We start from the raw sequence: 24,088 nt of genomic DNA on the forward strand, positions 1-24,088 counted from the left end.
TTGTGAGACAAGGGTGTATTTTATCACCCTATTTGTTTAATCTATATGCAGAACATCATACGGAAAGCGGAATTAGACCAAGATGAGGTGTGAAAACTGGAGGGAGAAATATCAAAAAGATATGAAGACGATACCATACTACTAGCAGAAGCCAGTAATGATCTGAAATGAATGCTGTTGAAGTTAAAGAAGAAAGCACAAAAACAGGACTACAGCTGACCGTCAAGAAGGCTAAAGTAATGACAACAGAAGATTTATGTAACTTTAAACTTGACAACGAGGACATTGAACTTGTCAAGGGTTATCAATACCTTGGCATAGTCATTAACCAAAATGGAGACAATAGTCAAGGAATCAGAAGAAGGCTAGGACTGGGGAGGGCAGCTATGAGAGAACTAGAAAAGGTCCTCAAATGCAAAGATGTATCACTGAACACCAAAGTCAGGATCATTCAGACCATGGTATTCCGGGTCTCTGTGTATGGATGTGAAAGTTGGACAATGAAAAAAGTGGGTAAGAGAAAAATCAACTCATCTGAAATGTGGCGTTGGAGGAGAGCTTTGCACATACCATGGACTGCGAAAAGGACAAATAATTGGATGTTAGAACAAATTAAACCAGAACTATGAGAGAAGCTAAAATGATGAAACTGAGGTTATCATACTTTGGACCCATCATGAGAAGACATGATTCACTAGAAAAGACAGTAATGCTGGGAAAAACAGAAGGGAGTAGAAAAAGAGGAAGTCCAAAGAAGAGATGGATTGATTCCATAAAGGAAGCCACAGACCTGAACTTACAAGATCTGAACAGGATGGTACACGACAGATGCTGTTGGAGGTCACCGATTCATAGGGTTGCCATAAGTTGTAATCAACTTGAAGGCACAGATGGGGCGCAATACTCATTTTTAAATCCCTCATTATAATGAATGGGGATCACAGAGCTTCATTTTATACAGAACAGCCTGTGCACAACCCTAATATATGATGTCATTAACATTTGCATGGAGCATGTGCAAAAAATGACAACATGATCTAGGTGTTTTACATATTGCTCTCATCATAGATATTGTGAGTCATGAACAGACATCGGTACCTTGGCAGGCTGAATTACACATTGTCCACATGGAGACCAGGCATATTGCCCAAGTAGTGATACGAAAATAATATAGACAAAGGGTTTTTCAGCATACATTATCTGTATTGACCAGGTGAAGGTGCAAAACCCTCTCTCAGATTTGTGCACTTTCTCCATGCTCTCATGTATAGAAGCATAAACCACCACCAAGCAGTTTACATGAACCTCGGCGTTTTACACCAAAAGATACCACTGAGATGTCTCCCTTACATGATAGAGATGGATCAATAATTCCATGGTCTCTGTTACCAGCCTTAGGGCCCATCACTATTTCCCTCCGTGAAGGGAGATTATGCTGCAGAACGGTGGAAAATGTTTTTCAACCTGAAGGCTACATTTCCTCATAGGCAACCTTCTGGGGACCAGATGCCAGAGGTGGGTGGAGCAATGGATGTGAATCTTCTTTGGTCCAACAGGGTATATTCCAGCCACACAAAAGCTGAGGTCTTTATACACCCACAGCTCTCCATCTTCCACAGAGGCAAGCAAAAGGCAGCACAATTCATGGGCATATTAGAGCCAGGCAAAAGCATTGGAGAAAATAGAGCAGGGCTAGTGACAGACACTTGAAGGGCTGTATTTGGTTCCCAACCCCTGCTCTAGAACATAAACACTTCACTGCATTTCTGAGACAGGCTTGCAGATAAATTCCTGCTAAAATTTTCAAAAACAATAACCAGATTACGTTATTGCATAATGAAATGTGCCGGTTCACTTGCTCAGTAAAGAAAGCACTAAAAGTACAATGTGTGCCATAACATTTCAATTTGTGGTTCTTATTAAAATAAAGGGAGGGGGATGGAGAGACAGTAAAGTCTAGGCTGGTAATGTAATTCATAGAGTAGCATCAATAAGTATTTTCTTTCAAAGAAGTTATACTTCTGCCTCAGTCACAAGATTCCCTGAAAAACTAGGACTGAAAACAACATTAATGCCTTGTGCTTACATCCAGCAGAGAACAAAGACAAACATATTTCTTTTTCTTAAGAAAAACAGCTTTGGAAAACATAGGTCTGGTAGATATCAACTGATTTATGTAACAGAGTATCTCAACTGTTAAGAAAAAAGTGTTCCCTTTGTAAAAGCCAGCATGATATTTATGATATACAGTGTGAATACACAGGGAGGTAATTTTGATTTACATCATTGAAGAGTCTTTTGTGTTTTCCCCCCATGAAGTGTAATACAATGGGCGATTTCTACCAGTGAACTAATTGAGGACTCAGTCTAATGATATTCCATCTAAACCAGATCATTCAGCCTTACATTTTACATAAAAAAGCCTTTATTTCTTTGCCAAATGGACAGGCATTAAAGAATACCTCTCCTCTTAAATCATTTAGGACGCCATCACACTGAAATTCTCATTGCCTTCAATTGCTGCCACCTAGAGAACAACCCTATACATTTTGGGATGTTGGCAACATACATCAAGTTGGAAGTGACAGAACCGCAATCGCTTTTGACTTGAAAAGTGCCTGACTCTTAAACTAATACCAATGGGAAGACTGAAATACTACAGAAGTTTGACTTACTCTGAGGCTGGATTAAAACCCCATCAGCTTGCAGGTGCAGTTGGCTGGACAGGTGTTAACAGTCTTGCATACAGACCCTCAACCAAATGTTATTAATGACTACAATCTTCATAAAATAACTTGAATCCTATCAAGAAAACCTGACCTGTGAGGTTACATATAAACTGTGATGTACAGACTTCTTGGTTCCTCATTCATTGCAGTATTTGGGACAAGTCAGCACATCATTTTAATTGCACATACACGGATGGAGGGACTTACAAGCAGCTCTGAGCTACATAGAGAAGCCAACCTACACACACTGCCTCCAGCCATGGAAGGAAGCCAAAGGGTAAAGAGCCCAAGGCTGGAGGCAGCAGGAGGTGCACATGTTTCCTCCACTGCTAGGTCAATACGTTCATAGATTTAACAGCCAATCAGTTTGATGTGTCCTCAGCTAGGGTTGAAAAAAAGATCAGGGTGAATGTAGAAACAGCAATACACTGGGCTTGGCACAGACAAATCCAGCAGCCAGACATGTTGCCCAGTGCATGCATTAGGAATACAAATAAGAGTTATGCATTCCTAGCATCCTTTCCAAGAGTCAACCACTGAACTGAAATGTGAATTAAAGGATTAAGAGCAGAAGAGATTGGTAGAGCAGCTGTACTGAGCAGAGCCCAGAGAGCTTTGTACCATTCAAGCAAGAACAGGATCTACTAGCCTGGCTGTCATTTGGATGAGGTCTGTGTGTTCCATGCAGCTGCTTCTATTTGAACACTTGGGATGGATGCAAACATAGAATTTCATTCATAAGACTCTATTGCCAAAAGTTTAACCAAATGGGGTAAGAAAAGAAATAGTCACCTATGTGCATGCACAAAATCTAAGGACACAATTATAAACTACCCACAGTATTTAGCACAAACTCTCTTCAAAAGGGTTTTAAAAATGTGACAAGATGATACCCATAGCAATTTAGGAGGATGGCCATATACTAGGGGCAGGCAAACTGTGGCCTTCCCGACTCCAACTCGCATCAGCCACAGCCTGCATGGCCACAGTTCAAGGATAATAGGAGTTGGGAGTCCAGCAATATCTGGAAGGGGGCATGGATTGTCCACCCTGCCACATACAAATCCATCTAAATAGTAAATAGTGGCCAAAAGTCACAATTCAAGAACCTCTTATACATCTACGTGTTCATGGTGTGAATTTTTGACAATTATAGCTCTCGGGCACAAACACGACATGTGTGTGTATGTGTGTGTGTGTGTGTGTTACACATACAAACACAATATGAGGACAACACTTCATGCATCTAATGAAGATGGTGTTGGTACGTGGATGCCACAATAGAGCTGTTAACCTTCAATGTGCCACACTTTGCCCACCAACTACCAGTGCATGCCTCTGGAGAATTTCTAGCACTTAGTGTGCAGTTGAGCACACCTAGCTTTACTGGACTGCAGCCCCCACCTTCAAGTGAAAGACAAGTGTGTTTGCATGTGCACAGGGAGAGCTAAATTTCACAATTCCTTCTCTCTGAGATATAACTGTGTGGTGAAAAAATGCATGTGTGCAGCAGCATGACTAAAGGCTTTAAATAATTCTCCTAGATGGTACAAAGAGTCAGTTTAGAGCTAACAGAAAAACCCCAAGAACCAGTGTGCAATAGATAACAGACATTTGCAGCTACCACATGGAGGAGGGAATGTGGTATGACAGAGAAGCAAATGGGAACCCATCTGCCTCAGGCCTTTCCCTTTCCAGTGCTCTGACATTACTATATATAGTCTAGACCAAAAGTTTTTCCTGATCAAGATGTTCCTGTTAAGTGAAGAATTATGGCAATACAAGAATGAACTGAAACACACACACACTGAAGCACACTAGATTGTGTGTGTTGCCAAGTTTTGTGCAATGCTTCCATTTCTCTCTCCCCTGCCCCCAAAATCTACTGTCTATTAATATAGCTTCAGACCAGATCTGCTGTCTATTAAAATCCCTTCCCATTAAGCGGAAAAGAACTAAGTTCTCATTGGGCACTAATATAAATAATATATTTGAAATACAACCAGAATAATAATGATAACTCATTATCTCAGTGTACAGCCCATAATGCTCAAAGAAACAACTTGCATTAGTTCCCTTGGCCACATATATATGAATTACACATTTCCTAACTAAACCATACACCCAGCTACAAAATAGAGTAGCTAGAGACTGGACACAGAATTATGTTTCCCTCCAGAGGGCTTTTTAAAAGCCATGAATCTATTAAACAATTTCTCCCAGAGTTAGGCATAGGTTTTCTTTCCTGAACTATACAGCATGAATACACTGAATCTAATGGTCCAAGACTTCCTTACTCCCACATGCTGTCTGCAGATAGGACAATTCACCTTAAAAAGGAGAGTAGCAAGAAAGCCATCTTATGTTCTTCTATAACTAGACTGATCCTGGGCAATCTTTGTTCTTCACTCATTCATTCTTGCTCTCTCCACACACAATTAAGTTTGTAGTGGCAAAGAAAACAAGTCTGATTCTGCTTACAGTACACACACACACAAAAAGGAAAAACCAACTCTGGGGGTAAACAAAACAAAACAAAACAAAACTGCACCACAATCAGACACAATCCTCTCTCACTATCATAACCACTGGTCAAGCCAGCCAAGGTTCTGAAAGTTCTTAAGCCCATACAGCAAGGGTGGAAAAGCTATCCAGATGTTGGGGGACTATAGCTCCCATTATCCCTGACCACTGCCCATGTTACAGGGGCTGATGGGAGTTGGAGTCCAACAACATCAGGAGGGCCACAGGTTCCCTACCGCTGGCAAAGTGCATCCTTAAGGCTTCAAGCTTACTTACAGTTCAGTAAATAAAAATGGCTAACACACTCAAAACAGAAAAAAGAGGAAGGGAGAATCACATTTGAATGGTTCTTGAATGCAACCTTGTGGTGGAATAACCCCTCCCGTTGTGGATATAACTTACTGATGACCCAGCAGCTGTGGAAAATCCTACATCCTGAACCCAACCAAGATTCTATTCTCCCACCAATTTCTTACTCTCCCAGTAGAATCCCCACCTCATACATTTAAATAAAATGTACCTGCTTTTTGTAATCCTTTTATTTACTTTTCCTAGCTAGATCATACACTCAGCTACAAAACAGAGTAGCTAGAGACTGGACACAGAATTATGTTTCTCTCCAGAGGGCATTTTAAAGGCCCCAATTATTTAAAATATTAATATATTATTTAATTCCAGCTGATTCCCTTAACCTCTTTTTACTAAATATAGAAGTAAGGTAAAGCCATGGGACAAGCAGACATATATTAAGGTCTGTTTTTATGATGTTTTAAAGTGCTTTTAGCATTTCTGTTTGCCACCCTGGGCTCCTGCTGGGAGGAAGGACAGGATATAAATAAATAAATAAATAAATAAATAAATTTATACACAATAAAATATAATAAGGTGTTCCCCAATCTGGTGCTCTTCAGATGCTTTGGACTACAACTCCCATCAGCCCCAGCTGGCATGGCCAATTCTCAGGGACGATGGGCATTGTAGTCCAAAACATCTGGAGGACACCAGACTGGGGAAAGCTAAATAATCTAAGCTAACATAATATGATTTACTTGCAGGTAAATTATTAAAGATGTGGTTAATGACCTTAATTAAGTTACTGTCACTTTAAAATATGTTACTGCTGCTTTAAAATGGATCTTGTTACTTCAAAAGAAGTATATCCTTGTCCAAGTTCTCACTCCTATGCAAAGTTAATAGCCAATTTCCCTTTATTTCCTATCCAGTTAACTCTTGAAATGATTTCACTTGGAAGTCTCATCTTTGTTCAGTCTCACTGAGAGGATACAGTGCAAAACAATACCACTCACAATAAACTCCACTTTTTGAAACTGTTGATGTAACCCTTACAAACTTCCTGGAGCTTTCCTCTGAAGTCTTCCTTCTGGTAAGGTACTTGAAGGCAGTGACCATTAATAATAATAATATTTATTACTCGCCCTTCGACCAAAGGTGGGTCATAACAGTTTAAAATACATAATTAAAAATAGTTAAAAACAACCTAAAATCACAAAAAATAGCGGGTCTGAAAACTATACACCTACATGCTCCACAGCGATGGCAAGAGCACTCAGAAGCAATCATGTCAATGGCTTTACACATCTTACCACTTCACAGTGACACAAGAGCCTCGTCAAGAGTCCAAGCCATGTCCGCTGGAAAATCCCCCAAAGCTTTCTGGAATCCATCAGATTCCATAAGTCTCCAAGGGCAGACCATCTCAATGCGTCCCCCAGCCCTGCAGAGTGGAGTAGCTCTATTCAGCCCAACCTTCCCAGAGAATGATCCATCCATGACAATGGACCCATAGTGAGTTCCCCAATCAACAGAATATTATCAATCCGCTCTGTGGCAAATATCACACTGAGTGTATGCCTGGCCACTTATGATGGGCCATTGATGTATTGAGACAGCCCCATGGTTGTCACGGAGACCATGAAGTCCCAAGCTGGCCCATTAAAGGCAGCCTCAGCATGGTTACTGAAGTTCCCCAGCACCACTGTGAAAAGATTCTCCAACACCACCAAATCTCCTGATGTCCACTCCCAAGGGCTTCATATAGATGTTAAACAGCACGGGGGACAAGATGGTACCCTGCAGCACCCCACAGCACAACTGCCAGGGGGCCAAAAGACAATCACCCAATGCTATTCTCTGAAAACAACCCTAGAGATAGGATCGGAACCACTGTAAAACAGTGCCTCCAATACCCATCTCAGCATGTCGGCCCAAAAAGATACCATGGTCAAAGGTATCAAAAGCCTCTGAGATATCAAATAAGAGTAACAGGGTCACACTCCCCCTGTCCTTTTCCAATAAAGGTCATCCATCAGGGTGACTAAGCTGATTCAGTCCCATAACCAGGCCTGAACCCAGACTGGAATGGATCAAGATAATCTGTTTCATCCAAGAGCACTTGTAATTGCTGCAGCACAACCCTGTCAAAATACATTTGCTGAAAGAGAATTTTTATTTCTGATGTTTTGGAATGACAAGTATCAGGACAATATTTATTCTTATGCTTTCTTTGCTGTAATTAATTTTTTTTACAGGTAGAAAAAAATCTACTTTCTTCACACTCCTAGTAGTCTAGCATGCCAACAAGTAGGTTTTAGCTTTGCTTTCTTCCCGACTTTCTAGCTTTCACATGCACTAATGTGCATTTGTTTAATGTGGGAGAGAATTCAAACATATGATGCTGAATTCAAACATATGATGCACATCATTCTGAAGTGATCCCAGTACTGTAAGGGCTATATCTCATGTTGTTGTTAAACATGTGGTTTGGTCCTTCAGTTTATTGTGTTCAAAATACAAAGGAGATAAGCCCAAAAACATTTTTAAGATTGCCCCATACCCACCTGAAGTGTTGAGATAAGATGTGCCAAGCATCCACAAGAGTGGCATGCTGCTACATGCATCCATAATGACTGACGGCAATGGGGGGAGGGCTGTGTCCTGTTTTACAGAGTACTGTCCTCTTGTTTGAAGGGCTGTCCAAGTCCAGTATAAAAATAAAGATAGTATTTACTATTAAACTTACACACATATTTACACACATAAATTAGCATATAAACTTTTTATGCAAATCTGCGTCCTCTTTGGGCATGGCATTTCCTTTTATTTTTTGACCAATGCATTTTAGTGGCCACCCTATCAGCAATTCATTGAAAACCATCTCTAGAACAACCCAATGACCAATAAATAATCCTACTCTTAATTCAGAATTAACCCTTTGATTAGCTCCAGCTTTCACCTCTTGCTTTGACAACTTCCTTTCCATTCCTGCGTTTCCCAACACATCCTTTGGACCGTCTGCCTTTCCAAAGAGCCACCATATATTTTCAATCCTCTCAGTCCTTTCTTTGCTCCTCGGACCTGACACAACCAACTTTGAGCTACTGTTCAGTTGTCTTTCAGGTTAATTGTGACATCATGCGATATGGCTGGTAAGCTTACCCTTGCTTGGAAGGAATGACAAGAGTATTTTCTGCTACTCCAACCGCTTGTCCCTGCTCAGCCTGGACAGAAGATTTCGGGAAAGAAATGGGAATGCCTGGTTTGGACTAGACAAGCCTCGGGCTCTAGCGTAAAGGTTCTGCCTTGGCTTGTTGAATACCATCTGCCTTGAAAACAACATGCTTTCATTCATTCAGTGCTTCTCTTAAAATCTGCACTGCACTTGGAAAATGAAATACTACAAACCTCCAATGCAGTCCCTACATTAAAGGCAAGAGAAGATAAGTATTATTATAGTGAACTCCACCATCTTTTGTGGATTTTATCCAAGAAGCATACAGCTGAAGAGGCCATAAATTCTCACACCCATTCATCTTTCCAAAGAGATGAACATCATTGTAGAGACATACATGACCATGTTGAGAACATTCCACATACGTTATTTAAACTTTTTACTTCTTAGAATGTTTTTGCCCAAGCAGAAACCTCCAAATTGATCAAAAAAACCAACCTCACTTTGGGTGAAATTTGATGAAAATCTGTATAATTCAACCCACACATCCGGACTACATAGTGTCACAGCAGAGAGCAGTGAACAAGATGAACCATACCTCATTGCCTGCTGAACAGATTGCTCAAGTTATCTACAGCAATCATCCCACTGATCTAAATTCTACTGTAACATTGAAAAAACCAACAGATTCAAGTTATAGACAAGAAAAAGCACAGCTAGCTTCTAAGGGGGGAAAACTCCACTTTGAAAGTGAGAAGATGGGTCAGGCTACATCCAGAAAGATCCAGCTGGAAAAGAAAATACAGTTGGAAAGTGTTCTAAACAGATATAGGATTAAGGGGTTCAACATTTAGCCAGTGGATGTTGAAGAGGAGAGAAAATCTGTGTTTTGGAGTAGATGGATCAAAAAACTACAAGCCATCATGAACTATCATTTTTCCACTAACTTCATTGCCCACTGAATCAAAATCTGTGACCCTCCCTCTGTGTTTGCACTTCCCACTCCCACCAATCCCAGCAAGCATGGCCAATAGTTGGAGGGAATGGGAGTTGTAGATATGGATCACCAAGGTCCAAGGTCAAATTCCCCCTCAGATAGAAACAGTGGTCCATTAGGGTTCATGGGGCACTGCCCCACCAACTTCATTCTGTCCTAAGCCAGCCCCCACCTGCCTGCCTTCCTACTTACAACCAGTCCAGGGGGTGGCACCTCCTGTTCACATCTTCCTCCTTAGACTCACTGCTGCCCTTGTATAACTCTGCAAGGAGGATAGAGACAAAGCTATAATTAGTTGGCTCTGCCTGAATTTGGCTCTGATCTACCTACTGTTGGTCACCCTGCTTTCCAGCCTACCCATTTCAACAGCTACCAGCCGCCACTATGTAGAAATCTCATCAGGTAAACTTGGACTAGTAAGTCACTCTCAACCTGCTTCAAAGAACTGAAAGGATAAAATGGGAATACCCTTGGTTTTTCACCCTGAGTTCCTTGGAGGAAGGGTGGGGTATACATTTGATGGATAAATAAAACAAAAGGAAAGTTGGTTTGTCGCTGTTATGCTTCTACAGCATTGGCCCGTTTCTTAAGACACAGGCTGATCCATCTGCTTAGGATGTAATACATCTACTGTTGGCAAGGAAAGAATTAGCATATAATTATATTTCTAAGCTTCACTGACAGACAGCATCTTTCCATAACCACACCCCAAGAAATCAGTAGCCTATGGACAAAAGCCCCAGAAACAGTCAAACATAGCCTTCATAAACAGTCTCCCTGATCATTTATTGATATAGTGCCATCAATGCACAAGGCATTGTACAGAAAAAAAATGAATAAAAACACGTCCCTACCTCAGAGGCATGTCATCTTACTAAAAATAAAAGTGGAACATAGAGGGAAGCAAAGGGACTAAAATAGGTAAGGAACAAGACAAACACTTCAGGTGCACATATTCCGGATATGCAGAACTATCAAGGTAAAACTTAAACCAAGATTCCAAAGGCTTTGGAAAAAAGGAAGGGTTTTAGCTGAGATTTATAAACAGCAATGGAAGAGCAGTTAGCAAGTGCTCTGGGAGACAGCTGCAGGAGTATGGAGCAGCAAGGGAAAATGGACGAAGCTAAGCCAGGGAACAAAAATCCCCGGGACAGGTAAGAAGCATAGAATTCAATGAATAAAGTTCCCAAGCAGGGCTATAATGAGAAATAAGGGCTGAGAGATGAGCAGGAGCCAGATCTTGTGGAGCCTCGAAAGTTAGAACAAGAAGCTTATTCTGAATGCTAAAATGAATAGGGAGCCAATGAAGGGACTTCAAAAGTGGAGTGACATGATCAAAATGACGGGCCAAATAAATGATCTTAGCAGCAGAACGTTGATAGAAATCAGAGGACTAATGCATGTTTCCTGTACACATCTCCATTATGAGAGAAATGCAGAAGTTCAGAGAAAAATCACACAAGCCCCACTTTAGACGATGTGGAAGTATCAAGTATTGAAGCAGCTTTCTGACTCATTCAATCACATTCAATTTGACAGAGAAAACATAATTCCACTCTACACTGACAATGTCACCTACACTATATGGAATAGTATTTGACTCAGCTTTGGAAACATCCTTTCAACATGCAATTAATCATAGGAAAAGATTAGAATGGTTTTCAGAAAGCCAAAGTGGTGCTTTCTATATGTTGTTGGACTACAACTGCCATCAGGCCCAGCTAGCATGGCCAACTGTCAAGGATGATGGAATTGGAGTCCAATATCACCTGGAGGGCACAACACAGAGCTCATCCTCCAACAGTTATTGCTTGGAAACAACAGCCTGATCTTAATCGCTTTTACTCAGAAGAAAAGTTCCAATGAACTTGAAGGGCCTATTTTCAACTAAATAAGCAGAGGGCTTTGGGTTTTGTTTCCAAAGGGGCTTCCTTCCAAGTAAGCGCAACAAGGGCCTTGCTTACTATCAGACAGCATATTTTGTTTCAAGTAATGCTCCCTTCTATTTAAAAAGTGCTTAGGACTGGGTTGTACACAAGTGTTTGCATGATTGAAAGTCAGCTCATGGGATGCTCTCCACTGGAGGATGCATTTTTCTTTTTATGCCAGTTCCTCTTCCCTCTGTCGCCTGAAGAAAGGGGTTGGGGGAATACTGTGTAGCAGTATGCCAGGTCCCTTTGAGGGCTGAATAGGCAAAGTGTTACTTCCCTACCTTCTTCTCGGGAGCTCCAGTGGATCTCTTCTGCCCTTCTATTTATGGAAGGGACATTTTGAATCCAATCTCATCTCAAAGAATCACATTTCTTTCTTTTTTTATTAATACTCTGAAAATACACATTCATGTGCATTTATTGCAATAGAAAGAACACACACTACTCAAGTAAATACTACTCTAAGGCAAAGCCAACACAGAATTGCCCTCACCAATAAATTTTACAGGCAGCATTACAATGAAATAGCCAGCAGCACATCAATAAAAGAATGAAATCCCTCAGTGAAGCAGGCAGATATCAGATTCAAGGTTCAAAGGGAATTCAAGATTAGCTTCTCATCAGACACACATCTCTGATCAGTTTGATTGTAAATAATCATCACAGATATTACTTCAAGGGTTGCTTGCTATGGAAGGAGGAAAGAAAATATCAGGAACAAAACAAAACACTTGGCTTGACTCTTTCCAGCAGAAAGTGGGTCATTGAAATGTCATTCAAACATGCCAAGAAGAGTTTCCATTTGCATGACAGATATCTACAAATCAAGCTCAGATGGAACTAAGTTAGTTAAGTTGTGAGGAGAAAGCCAGAAGTGGGTTATGCATCATTCTGTGCACTTATTCTTTATATGTTAATTTGTGGGAAACCATGGTTGGCATACTCCACAATAAGGGAGAATAAATGAGAAAACTTTGCAATGCCACATAATCATTTAATACAGTACTTCTCATTATCGCCAAGTTATAGCTCTTGACATGTGAAAGATACAAAGCATGCTTCATTTAAGACATCATATCCAGAAAAGTAGGGGGTGGGGGAGGGAGAAACAGGTTTGATAATAAAACCAATTACAAAAAATTTACACTAGCCATCTGATCAGTTCTTCAAAGAATGGGATATGTGTGTAGGCATCTAACCTACAACGTATTTTCATTTGGATTAGTTTCTTCCATTCATCCAAAACACTGTTTTCTCTCTTGAACCAGAACTGCTTATTTAAGATGTATGAACTTAATAATGTCTTATCAGTAGAAAAGGAAGGAATACATTCTCTTGTCTGAAACCCATCAACTTCAGCAGGGCTGATTCTCAACTTTGTGCAGGAGAGATACCACAGAATATCAACGTATCAGTGTAACTAACGTCTTTAATGGAGGAACTACATTTTACAAAAATTAACCATCTCTTTTAAGTTATGCTCATGGTGAAGAGCAAAAGCTAAGTTGCCAAGCATGCTGATAAATGTATGAGATTGATTCCACTTGATCTGTAAAAACTGCCCATATCTGAAACCTAAGCCTAAGAAGAGACTTCATGTGAATAAAGAATCCTAGTCAACAGTGTGCAGAAAAGCGACCAACATCATATTTCACCAAACTTCATTCTGAAGCAATGGCTCAAAGAGAAATGTGCAACTTTATTATAACAAGCCATTAGCACATCTCCAGGGGGTTGGACGATGGCTTTATAGGCCCCTTCCAACTCTACTATTCTATGATTCTATGACCTACTCAGCAAATAAGATATTGCCATTTGTAAAGGTTTTTTTTTAAGTAAATTTATATTAAGAGTAAAGAAATGCATTGAAAGAGCTGCATTCAAAATACCCCATCTCTCATACTTAGATTTTTCAACTATTTTAAGACCTTTCTAGCTCTTCCCACATATCCCAATTCTACAAACTAGTGCAATAAATTGAAGCTTTTTCAGTTAACTGGTTTTTAGATCAATCTCTGCTCTCGCCCTTTATTTAGATTGTTACAAAGAATATATTAATAGTACAACCTTAAATTAATAAAAGCAGTGCCAACTTTGTAAAAAAAAAGCCAGCACTAATATACAGTAAAATGTTATGAAAGTAAGCATGCCTTCCTCCTCCCAATCTGTTCTACTGATCAGTAGCTCTCTCCACCTGAGGCAATAACTATTAGGGTTAATCCATGATTTTATTTTTATTATACAGCCACAAGAGTGGCTGCATACTATAGCCAGCGTGGATCTTTCACATTCCGCAATGTTAAATTGAAAACACCCCCATGCCATTCTGAAGCTTCCCATAAGCTCATTTCAAAACAAAACCTCACCAAACTTACAGTCCTGAACTCAGAAACGCTTGCTTAACAACACTCTCAATTTTCATGAAGATACACAAAACAGTCAGAGAGAATCGAGAGTTCAAAGTCTAAAAAGGGGGGGGGGAACCCCAGAGCCATTCTGGACTTTTTTCTCTGAGAGTTCTCATAATATGTTGAAATTCATTAAAAAACAGCCATGTTTACAGAGTACCTGTAATCCTAATACTGACCTTGCCCCATACTCTGACCTTCACCTTCTGCAGTTTAAAAGTTTAAAAAATGCCTGGCTTTTTAATTAATTTAAGAAATTTTGGCTTGAAGCCAATGAGAACACAGGGCATGCTTAGTAAGAACCAACTGTCAGTGTTCTAAAAGCCTCACAGGTGCTGGGCTTGGTTAATCAGGGGGCCACATTCACACCAGACTTGATTTCACTTGAGACAGTCATGGCTTCCCACAAAGAATCCTGGGAAGTGTAGTTTGTGAAGGGTGCTGAGAGTAGACTCCTATTCCCCTGAGAGAATGGTTTAACAGTCAGCCACTCTGACTGAAGGTCTGTGAGGGGGACAGGGCGCCTCCTAGCAACTCTCAGCACCCTTCATTAACTACACTTCCCAGGATTCTTTGAGAGAAGCCATGATTGGCTTTGAGAGAAGTCATGATAAATTGTTTTATATTGTGTTTTAAATTGTTTTTAAAAGATGTGATTTTAAATTTGTATATTTGTTTTTAATGTTTTTAGTTATTGCAAACCGCCTAGAGAGCTTGGGCTATGGGGCGGTATATAAATACAATAAATAAATAAATGATTGTCCAAAACGTAATAGAGGCCTGGTGTGGATGCAGCCAGGGACAGCTTTGTTTTAAATTTGGTGGGAGGTAGGGTTGCCAGGTTCATGGTCTGAGACTGATCCTGTATTTTTAGGAGAAGAGAATGTCAGCCAAGTGCAGGTGTTCTTGCAACACTGTAATGAGAAAACCCACAAGGTGGAATTCTCCCTTCACCCTGCACAACTTTTAAAGATACAGAAGACCTCTTGGAGGCTGGGCCTGGCAACCAAGAGGTCTGCTGTATCTTGGCTGACTTTCTCTTCTCCTAAAGTTACAGGATCAGTCTCAGGCCCTGACCCTGGCAACCCTATATCCTAAGTATGACTGCAGGGGAGTAAATGCCACTAAACTCAATAAGCATGCAAATGATCAATCCATTCTCAGCAAACTTGCACAGGATCCCATTTCTTACCTTCCGGATTAAAAAGCAGGGAAATTCACTAACAGGCAAAAAATGTTGTGGTTTAGGTGAGTTTATGGTGAGTGGTGGCAACACCTGCAATCAGCCCAAATAGAAAGAAGACATGTGCTGTGCTGATCCTGTTTTAGCAGGGAGGAAGCAACATTATTAAGACAGTTGATATAGTTCAGATGGTCATGTTAGGTCCAAACCCAACACGCAAGCCGCCCTGTCTACCCCAACTCGCTTATTACACCCGGGAAGAGTGTGGAGTTGAGTGCAAATGAACCCACTATCAGAGATCAAGTAGCACGAGACAAAAACCTTTGCAAAGGGGACCCAATACTTACAAGCCGAAGCAGGCCAGCATGGGAACCTCGTTTATTGGTGTTCAATGGTTTATATAGGCTTACCCCGAAGTATACAACATCGGGTTCACATCATAAAATACAAAAGAAGCAATTGCCAACTGTCATAGCTTTGGGGCATATGTAAGGAGGTAAAGGGGTACAGGGGGAAGGACAAAGTAGAAACATCAAGACTATCTCTCAGACTCTATGTCTGCATATTTCGCATGTCCCTGAGATAAGCACTATGGAGGAACAGACAAAGGCAACTATTGAGGGGAGGCCCAGCTGCAACCGGGCGCCCCCTAAACTGGAGACAGACATGATATTACTCTGCTTACATATCAAAAGGAGTATTACAAGTCAAGGATATGAGGGGCATTGGAATAGCGTTTGACATTTCTATGCAATGCACGTTTGTAACAATAAGCAAGGCCATAAGCATAAATGTGATACAGAAATGCATAGTAGGGAAGTTTCCAGCTTAAACCGGCTTTTATTATGCGAGCCACTGGAATGTAGGTAAGGGTCAGGTCACCAGGAAATAAACCGACATTTTATATCAAGAGTCATATAAAGGCCACTTTGGTTCTATTTCCCATGAAGCCCAAGCTGGTTTAGGTAAGACAAGTGAATTATAGTTTTACTGGCACTGGGGGTTTCAATTTATCCCTAACAGTCACTTTAAATAAGTTTGATTTACTTTGCAATTTTAGTGAAGTTTCCTATAGGAAATCATTTTCTTTTGCTTCTGTTTCTGTGAATATGTGAAGTACAGCAACACTTTGCAAAATTTACACTAAAAAACTCCAAACATAATTGTGGAATAATGGCACTGACTTCTGTAGAATAGTCTCCAGTGGACCTCAGAAGTGTCTCAATTTGTACAAGATAAAACAGTGGGAGGTGAAATATATTCTAACAAAATGCTAGGTGTGCTCTGTTTTTAATTGACCGTACCCACCTTGCCTTAAATGAACTGGTTTAAACATAGCAGGCTGAAAACATGCATCCTCTTTTTTTCCAACAGCTAGAGTCACTACTGAAGTAGCAACATATTGGAATCAGTCTGATTTTACATCAGACTGCAGTTTCAGATTCAACTGTTAATGCACCCAAAATAGAAATAGAGCATGACCTCCAATTTGAAACACAAAAGGCTGTCTTCACCATCATATGACATTGACCAATAAAAAGGCTTTGAAATTAATAACAATAAATTTGACACAGATTTCTAGGATGAATGAGGCAAATAAAATGTTCTGGTTTAGATTCTCTGTAGAAACATTAGTAACACAGGAAAGAAGCAAAGAACACCAACAAACATACAAAAATACAATTCTCCATCTTTGGAGATGGTAGGTGTTGCCACCACTCACCATATGCTCAGAGGCACATATTACCAAATTCTTCCAAGCTACACAGCAAGTGGATTGGACTGTGAAAGACCAACCCAAACTGACTTCGCATTTTGACCAATTTGTAGGGCAGTACAATATCTCAGTGAGGAGGTCGGGTCTCCTGCTCCCATGGTGCATTCACTATAGCTGCCCAATTTCCCTGCTTTTTAAAGTTTGATAGAAATATCTGTGGGCTATAGGTACATTCTTAAACCCCAATGTTTTTTTGCCTATTAGTGAATTTATTTCTTTAATTTTTATTCCAGCCTTCCTCCCAAAAGGAGCCCAGGGCAGCAATGGTGATGGTGAAGAGACTGTTAACCATCAAGACCACAGAGGGCCAGGCCTACCATTAGGTAGAGTGAGACAGCTACCTCAGGTAGCATAAACTGGGGTGGAAGACGAAGGACTCATCTACATGGGAGCATTTCTTTGTAGCAAATACACTTATTTTACCTTCCCTATTGATTTGCATCGTCTGCAGTTCCTGCTCAATAGTAAATGCCAATCGGTTTTTCCCATTCACACAAGTAGGCATTCCTCTGGGAAGGATTAGTCTTATTGCTTTCTTGTGGCCCTGCCCTCCAGTTATACATCTCCGTTCTCTTTGGTTGCTCGGTGACTGACCATGCTCCGTCTGTTCAACCAGATGCAGTAGGTTCCTTTAAAAAAACACCTGGACATGTGAATAGCTGCGTTTTCCCTGCCTATGGTTGGTAAGATACAGCTGAAATACAATCTTTGTTTGAGTAGTGTTATGCTTTTGTGCACACGTTAGAGGAAAAAAAATAAAGGCACAGTTTGCAGCAAAATAAAAAAAGCCAGAGGAATGAAGGAGAGCAACTGGAAGTTGCTTGTCAGCCCACAGGAAACAAAATGAAAGGGAGGAGGAGAAGATAGTGGGCGTGGAGGGGAACAATTGACAGACCCACCTAAAAGCATCAGAGCAAAGCATCTGCAACCGCTAGAGAAATGGAGTGGAGAGTTTTTTTCTCCATCAGCGGATTAGGTTCGTACAGATTTACAGGGGGAAATTGTGCGATAACTTCTGTTTGCTGATAACATCATGTGAACCATGCAAATTTAAAGGAGATGTGACTAGCACCAAACACACAGTAAACCACCATGTAGATGAGCCCAAACTGAAGCACTAGAAAACAAAGTTGTGTTTGCTACTTGTCGTGCCCTGATCAGGTGCAGCGGAAAATGCTCTCCATTTGCCCGTGTAAAAGTTAAGATTCAAGTGCCAGTCCAGTCAGGCTTCTGTACATGGAACAGGGAGGGCATCATGTCCACCTCAGGCAGCAAACAACCATACTCACTGTTGTTTATAACTAAACTACACTGTCCCAAAATATTAGAAATTAATTCACTGCACTTGTTAAATAGATTGTAAGGCCTATAGGTAGCTCAACTCCCATAGACAACCATCTCTAGTACATTTGTATTTTCCTCAGCTCTCACTACACAGGAAAACATTTCCACCTAGAGCCCTTTCATAGAATATCTAGAAACAAAATACATGCAGAGAGATATGCCATCCTACTGAAATACCAATCACAACATCATTCTTTATTCAGTTATACCTTTTATGTAAGTAACTCAATTTATGAACAGAAATTTCAGGCATTTAGAAGTTATGCTGCACCCACATTCAGTTCAGGTACCACAAGTAACACTGGAGTGTAAGTTACATGCTTCATTTTTATTTATTTATTTAGAAAAAGGAAGATGGAGCTTGCTTTCTTTTTTCTATTTAAAAAGAATGTTACGTAAATCTATCAATAAATAGAATTAATAGCCAAATCACAGCACTGGAAAATGCAAACACATGCTCCATCTGCATATTCTCTGTTGCAGCAAGAAACATTTTCATGGATGTGCTCCCTGGAATGGGTGTTGCCTCTAGCAGAGCAGTGGCATTTTGAAAGTGAAAAGAAGTGGAACAGAATAAGCTTTATAGATGGTCAGCTCTCTAAGGCTGCATGCACACTTATCTTGGAGCAAGCCTAATTGAACACAGTGGGACTTACTCCTGGGAAAACACACACAGGATTGGGCTGTACGTTTATTCCACCCCACAGTCTAAAGGTTGCATACCTCTTTTATTCTGTAGCATCACATGTGGTCCTTGAGTACCATCTAATTCCCATTGACATGAAATTATGCACTATGCAGCATATGACTCACAAGTGCTTTGAGGTATCTTTCATGTGTGGTCGTTCTCTCCCTCTCCAAAAATCTGCACAAAACCACAGGAAGCATCTTTATTTCTTATTCTTACAGGTCATGTTTTGTCTTCCTTAAGTATGAGCCCCATGTGATGAGTTTCACACTTAATGCATCTTTGCTGTGTTCTGAGCTAAAACGAAAGCAGCTCTTTTTCATATGATCAAAATGACAAAACAAACAAACATGCCCCTCATTTCTTGGCAACCTACTCAAGTTTTCAGCTATATTTGGGGTTAAATTATTCGGCAAAGCCTCAAAGGGACTTTAGCTTTACCCTTTTTTAAAACGTTGTTCAGTTTTCAAAATGATGACTGTTCAAGGAGAGTTGTAATGAAAAAAGAGAAAAGCTCCATAGCGAGGATGAATACTGTTATTAAGCCTTTGACCAGAAAGCTCCAGCCAGCATTAAAACCATATTGAAAACATCATTTTTACAGAGCACATGAAGCAATCCCTCACAAGTATTGTAGACATTTCAAACTTTTATGTAATGGGCAAAGCTACACCAGCAGTTCACAAAAATCAGTGCCCATGAATATTGCCATTCTGATCACAAGAAATGTCAATGAGAACATAATTTTTATTTGCTAGACACCTCCTCGTATTACAAAGACATGCTGTGTGACACGAACTTGACAGCAATTAAAACCTTTACTCTAGAAACAAGACAGTTTTTATATAGCTTGTCAGCCCCTCTCATATATGAGATGAAGAATGATCTTTTTTTAAAAAAAATTCAGTGTATATCAGTGTTTGCATATGATGGCTCTTCCCTGCATAGAAGATATTGGAAAGGCTTATACCACCTGCAAATAGTCACTCCACCCATCACTGCTACACGATTTTCCCCTTCTTCTTTTAAAGTCCTATCAGCACCTTACTCCACCATCCCCAGTGAGCATTGCTTTTCAAACTGTAAAGCAAATTTCTGGCCTGGATGGAAGAGGCGAAGAGCCATTAGTATTTTTAACAATGTTACACAGGCAGCACAATATATATTTCTTCAGGAATGGATTTTCCTTTCCCCAGCTCAAAAGACTTGCATGCACTCCTAGCTCCACACAAACTCACAGAGAACACAATATAATATGAGAGATGAAAGCAGAATACATTGCCACTTGTGAGACTTATCATCAGTCAAACCATTTTAGCTGACCCTACCTGCCCCAGCACCCTACACACCAGGAACCAGAGTCACCTAAAGGAACCAAATTTTCTCCAGTCTCTGTGTAGTGATCATCTATCTGGGGTTTCCTGGCAATCCCAGGCTCTCACTATTTTTTAACATGCAGCGATTCTCTGGCAAAAAGGCAAACCTCAACACCAGACAGGCATAACTGGAGGGCTATATCCCCACCCTTCACGATCGATCGACCATGCCCATCAACCATCCTTGAGCTTGATGGCAGAGTGCCTGCAGAAATTCAGTAGCTCAATAGGTGGTGACAACATGGCAACTTTTTGTTGTTGTTGCAGGTTTTTACTTCCTTCAGAATCTTCCCAACTCTCACCCTCATCCATGGGTGCTCCCTTCTCCCTTCTGCAGATTATGAGTTGTATTCAACTAAGTGCTACTCAGAGATGACCCACTGAAATGAATGAACTTGAGTTAGTCATGTCTATTAACCTCAGTGGGTCTATTCTGAGTAGGATAGCATAGAATACCACCATATATCTGGATGAGAAAAGGGAGTGCTCCAGCTCTGTCCACAGCAAACTGCTTGAGGAATTGAGAAGCAACTGGGAAGGAAGAATTGAATCATTTCTGAAGATCAATGGAAAAGGCAGTGTACGAGCCCAGAAAGGGTTTAGTGACAGTGTGCAAGTGTGTGTATCAGAGTGGGTGTGGGTTACATAACCTTCAGAGTCTCGTGGGGATGTAGGGGAGATGCAAAGAGGAACTGGACTGCAAGGAGGACCAAGATCTCTGAAGCGCCACACTTGCTACATAGAAAAACGTGGGGAGTTAAAGAACAGTCAACACTGTCCCCAGAGGGGAAGGCCAGGCCAGAGTAAGGCCACAAGCCAAAAGCATATTTTCTTCTTATATCCTTGCAGGCTTTCCTTGTAGTCTCAACACCACACATAAGAAAAATAGGTCATAGCCAAAGAAACTCTTGACTGGGGAAAACTGGGAAAGTGGAAAAGAGGCAGGAGGCTGCAGAAGGTGAAGGCATTTATTTCTGAAAAATTAACGAGTCCTGTAGCTATACGCGGGAAGAAATGCCTAGGCTGGATCCGCCGCCTAGACAAGAGGGGTGTGAGCATTTGGCAGCACACAGAAGCAAAAGCCCGAAAGTATAAACTTAGAGGTCCACCGTGCCACGATAAGGTTAGGTAAGTCTTGGGGGAAAGTGGGGGCGTGAAGCTCGTGGGAAGGGGAAACAGGGACCCCGCCCATCCAGAATTTTGCTCTCCCTCAGGTGCTGCCGACGCCACCAACCCTATTCTCCAGGGGACTTCTCAACCCTTCTCCATCTCGTGCTCCCGGCGAGCCTCTAGTGGACGAAAAGAGAGGCGCAGCTGCGAACACGAGTCTCCTCCCGAGTGAAATCCCTCCGACAACAGCTGTGTAACTGAAAAAGGTAAACTAGGCGACTGGACAGTCCCATGCCTCCTCTCTGTCCCCACCACTACGGGGGGGACCCCACACACCCACTGCCGCCTTAGGACTGAAAAGACTAGGACAGCCCTCCCCGCCCCCCACGCCGCCGCTCATCTGCAACGAGCCAAGCGAAAATGTGACGAGCCTTCGCGGCTGCGATATTAAACACTCTAAAGTACAAATGCGCGGAGGGGGGGTAGCCTTCGTTCATCCATCTTCCTCAGCTTTCCATCTGTAATCTCTCTCGTTTATAGCGAGAATAACTTCCCCTTTGCTTGGCATCAATGGGGAGGAGAAGAGAAATACCTTTTGATAACTAGGTTACACTTTGATTTAGCAAGAGGGGAAACGCAGAGCATCTCTCACTGAAGGGGAAATGGAAATGGGCTGCCTTCTAATGGGGAGAAGGGGAGGGAGAAGAGGTTCCCCTTACCTGGATGCCGCCTGAGTTCTCCTCGGCGTCCTTTAAAGCAACCAAGCTGGTCGCCACACAGAGACGCACACGCGCGCGCGCGATCCGTGCCGGGCTTCGGCTTCCACAGTCCCCTCTCGCCGATGGTAAAAGCAGAAATAGAGCACAAAGCAACGGAGGAATCGTTACAATCACCAGCCCACCGGCAACGATGGGGAAGGGAGCGGGGAGGGAAACCTCATCGCTTTCCAAGCTGGCTTGTTTGTGTTGTTGTTTGCAGTTGCTTCTTTCCCCAGAATTAAAATCCTCAAAATGAAGACGACCAAAGAAGATGTGTGTGGAGGTTTCCCAATCAGCAGCTGTTTCCCTTTTGCTCGTTAATGGGCAACCCTTTAAAAAAGAAAAGAAGCCTTCCTCCCCCTTCTTCTTCTTCCACGCCAAACAGCCTTTTGGGGGGGGGGTGTATGCGTGGAATAGATAGAGATTCTCTACAGCTCCAAGGAGATGGCTTCCCTCGAAGGCTTTGGCAGCGCGCTCCGTTTGCAAAGCGGCTGCTTTACGCGGCGGAAACTTTCCGGTGCAGAAGGAAACAGCGGTGGTAGTAGCAGCATTTAGCAAGCAAACAAGCAAGCAAACCCAGGTCTTGGTGAGTAAGGGCGGGCGGGTGCTTGCGCGTGTGCACAGAAGAAAAAAACCCAGATCCTTCCCAGGGCTCGAACACGCGCCGTCGAAGTTCCGCAGAAGCAGCAAGGGCGGTTGAGTGGGAAATGCAAAATAAACCAGTGCACACACATACACCAAATCAACGACTCTTCAGTGGCTTAGAGCCTTGTAACAAGCCAGCCAAGATCCTTCCCGTCTCCTTTCTCACAACCAGTTATTTCGATGCTGCGATCTCTGCAAACCACTACGCTGGAGGCAACCAGCCGGCGTTTAACTCTTTCCCCGCCATCCTCCCCACTTCTCCAAGGAAAGGAAGGAGTCGCTGCCGCGTCTGCCCTTGTAGTTTGCATCGGAGCTCAAGGGAGTGCCGCATTTCTCCGAGTAAGCACGCAACAACTCCCCCGGCCGCGATTCATCCCTCCCCAGCGTGACCTGATTGGCTACGGCTGAGGAAAAGGATGGGGGGCTTTGCTTCCCTGGGAGGTAAAAACACGTCAGCCATTGATCCGCGTCGTCTTGTTTGACACCTCCACTTTTTTTGGAGATGCTCCTATTAGGAGATTGGTGGAAGCAGGTGGAATGCTCCGCTGGCGTAGGGGAAAGGAACACCTATGTTTATTAAGCAACTGTTTCCAGGGGTGTGCAAGTGGCAGCCCGAACTTATGAAGCACAGAGGATCGGGTTGCCTGGAAGAGGGAAAGATGTAAGAGCTGGCTTACGCTTCTTGTGGGAGATTCGTTTTTCTCCTTGCAGAAGCAGGAGAAAACGAATTCATGAATGCAATCAAACCTCGCGGGCCCTTTGATTCAGCAGCATAGGTGATTGCTAGACTGCAATCCTTTGCACACAGAGCCCGATGCTGTGCCTATTGAATAACCGTGGAACTACCGAGTAACCATGCGTGGGATCGGCTGATAAAACATTCCTTCTGGGGCTTCCTACGTTTCTTCTCTTTCAAGAACCTACTGGGCGCTCTTTAGGGTTACATTCACTTGTACATCCACTTCTTACTCAGTACTGCAAAGCTTGGAACTGTCTCCAGCAATACTATGCACGCTTACCGGGAAGTAAGTCCCCTAGAACTGAGTGAGGTTTACTTCAGTGTAACTGAGCAAGGCTAAGATTGGGCCTGTACATTCGTTTACGATTATAACCCGACCCCGTTCACTGTTGCACAGAAATAAGCTTTGTC

The 24,088-nt window shown here is 42.0% G+C and overlaps 1 protein-coding gene across 11 annotated transcripts in view; it reads right to left on the reverse strand.

The window, feature by feature from the left end:
* Window positions 1–23,293, reverse strand: part of LINGO2 (leucine rich repeat and Ig domain containing 2) — a 982,977-nt gene extending 959,684 nt beyond the window's left edge. For all 11 annotated transcript variants that reach the window (XM_061631549.1, XM_061631628.1, XM_061631608.1 and 8 more), the window contains exon 1: window positions 22,255–23,293. The gene's annotated coding sequence lies outside the window, so the exon portion shown is untranslated. The remainder of the gene's footprint in view (window positions 1–22,254) is intronic.
* Window positions 23,294–24,088: the final 795 nt, after the last annotated feature.

Source organism: Rhineura floridana, chromosome 1 (genome assembly GCF_030035675.1).
Source record: "Rhineura floridana isolate rRhiFlo1 chromosome 1, rRhiFlo1.hap2, whole genome shotgun sequence".
In the NCBI taxonomy this organism is placed as follows: domain Eukaryota; kingdom Metazoa; phylum Chordata; class Lepidosauria; order Squamata; family Rhineuridae; genus Rhineura; species Rhineura floridana.